At 47.2% G+C, this 2,366-nt stretch overlaps 1 protein-coding gene across 1 annotated transcript in view; it reads left to right on the top strand.

The window, feature by feature from the left end:
* Positions 1 to 2,366, top strand: part of LOC101981541 (ATP-binding cassette sub-family A member 3-like) — a 109,559-nt gene that overhangs the window by 20,788 nt on the left and 86,405 nt on the right. The window lies entirely within an intron of this gene.

Genomic DNA, 2,366 nt, shown 5'->3' with positions numbered 1-2,366 from the left:
CCCCCCCCCCCCGGGCAAACCTCTCCCCGCCAACCCCAGATTGCCACATGGGCACTGCCCATAGGTCCACGCATATGCAAGCAGTTGACGATCATTGCGTGATAATAGCATGAGTCAGGCCTTAGCCGTTTTAGGAGTTGATTATCAAAGAGCACTCGCTTTCGGGATCGCGGAGGGCGGAAGCCAGCACCATTAGGTGTGGTTCCACGCAGCTCTCTACAATGCATAAAGACACAGGACGATGTTTGACACAAATTTTCTCAGGAGTATTTAGGTTGAGAATCCAGGTCTAGGCCTACTACATTGGGCACACTACTAACATAAACTCCATGTTAGTGCCTTCTCTTGACTGTGGTTATTGTGGTTATGATTTAGCCTGGCTAGGGAACTGGACCCCCTCTCCGCCCCCCTGCCACCTCAACCTTGCCTGTGTTGCTGCTGTCCTGGCCTGGGGTATATTGTCATGAGTTGTAAGATGGAGATGCTGGGAGCACCATCTAAAGGTGTCTGGAGCACTTAACCCTGCTAATCTCTGCCTTCTCTGAAACTCCAGCTGCTTTGCCCTCTCTGGGTTTACTCTGTTTCTCACCACAGGCAGCTGCTGGGCTCTGCTTCAGTGCCCACTCCAGTCAGCGAGACAGTTACTCACAATTAGCTGAGCACTGGGTAGACTCCTCTCCCAAGTTCACCTTGCTCTTTCCTTCTTGTCCTTGCATAAAGAGTGCAAGCATGGTTTTCACTTCACATGTGGACTAAATTCAGAGCCGTGGTCATTTGTAGGCAGTGATGAGCGCAGGCTAGTGGCCAAAACACTGCCAGAACCCACCCTGGCTCCTCTAAACTGGTGTGTGCTTACTTTTCTCATCAACATGACAGAAACAAGGACAGGGTGGTTTGTTTTGGTTCCTAGTTTCACAGCTGTCATTTCATCGTGTGGAGTGAGCGGGAACTGTGGTGCTGCGGTGAAACAAAGCAGCTCACATCACAGGAGAGAAAGGGAGTTGGGGGAGGAGAAGGCTCCTACCTGCCATCCTTTTCCAGTAATGTTGTTGTATTATGAATCAAATGAGAAACCCATCCATAATGATCACATTGTCTCTAGAGACAACCCACATACCTACCCAGAGTGCACTCCGCTAATCTACTTCTGAGTCCAACTGGTTTGACAGTTGAGATTGGTACCTAGGCGGGAAACTGCTTTCTCATCAGGGTGCACCACAACAGTCTGTAAGTATTTCTTATATGGGGGCGTCCACCCGATGTTCAGAGTATTCTCTCATGGGAGACTCCCACTCCAACCATAAGTTCAGCAAAACTAAACACAATTGTAGGACAGTTTTGTTTCTTTTGAATCCTGGTCTCTTATGTCCTAAAAGTCAACTTCTCATTTTTGTGCTTCCCAAATAAATAGCCTCCTTTATAATTATCATGAATAATGTCTTTAAAGACATTTCTAGACACTTTTTCTAGCATTGTATTTTTGTTATATTACACTTTCATCTTTCAGGATTTTAGACCATGGGAATCTTAGACTTTATAGATTTTGAGCATTTTTTTTCAAACTCTCAAACATAAAGAGGTCATAGAGATTCACCCAGAGGATCTGATATTATAAATCCCATACTATGATTAAATGTATTCCTAACGCCACCTCTCTATGCAGCGTTCTGTTCCCAATGATGCTTGACAGTTAATGCTATCCCTCGAAAGGATCCGAATCACCTAGCAAGGGACCTCTGTGTGGTCCTGTGAAGGGCTATCTAGATTAGGCCAGCAGAGATGGAAAGACCTGCCCACCATGGGTAGCACTGCTCCATGGGCTGGGGTCTTGCTGGACCTGCAGAAAAAGAAGGGACTGGCTGGCTGAGCAGTCATCACACCCAGACATTCTCTATGTCAGTGTCCCATAATGCTGCCTGCATCCATGGCCAGCAGAAGTTGGTGACTCTCTACTGGTGCAGGGTGGGACCGCCCTCCTTTTTTTATGAGCCATTCTTTCATCAAATAAACTGCCAAACTGAATTGTCTTAAGTTTTTCCTTTGTCACTGGCCTAGGGAAAAGACACACAGAGGCAGCTGGAGGAGGCAGGAACAGGGAGTCCTCCAGAAGGAGTCGTAATGCTGTTGCCTCTCAGTCTAGCTTCTGATCTGAAACTGGCTTTATTTTTTCCTACATGTTTATACACACGAGTATGCCTGTTTCCAGCAAAGGCCAGGCAGGGTGTAATATCCCTGGAATTGGAGTTACAGGTGGTTCCAGCATTATGAGGGTGCCAGAACTGAATCTGGCTCTCTGGGTCCTCTGCAAGAGCAATGTGCTGGTTGGCTATCTCTCTCTCTCTCTCTCTCTCTCTCTCTCTCTCTCT

The sequence above is a fragment of the Microtus ochrogaster genome, chromosome 8, assembly GCF_000317375.1.
Source record: "Microtus ochrogaster isolate Prairie Vole_2 chromosome 8, MicOch1.0, whole genome shotgun sequence".
Classification (NCBI taxonomy): Eukaryota; Metazoa; Chordata; class Mammalia; order Rodentia; family Cricetidae; genus Microtus; species Microtus ochrogaster.
This window is presented reverse-complemented; position numbering and strand designations above follow the sequence as displayed.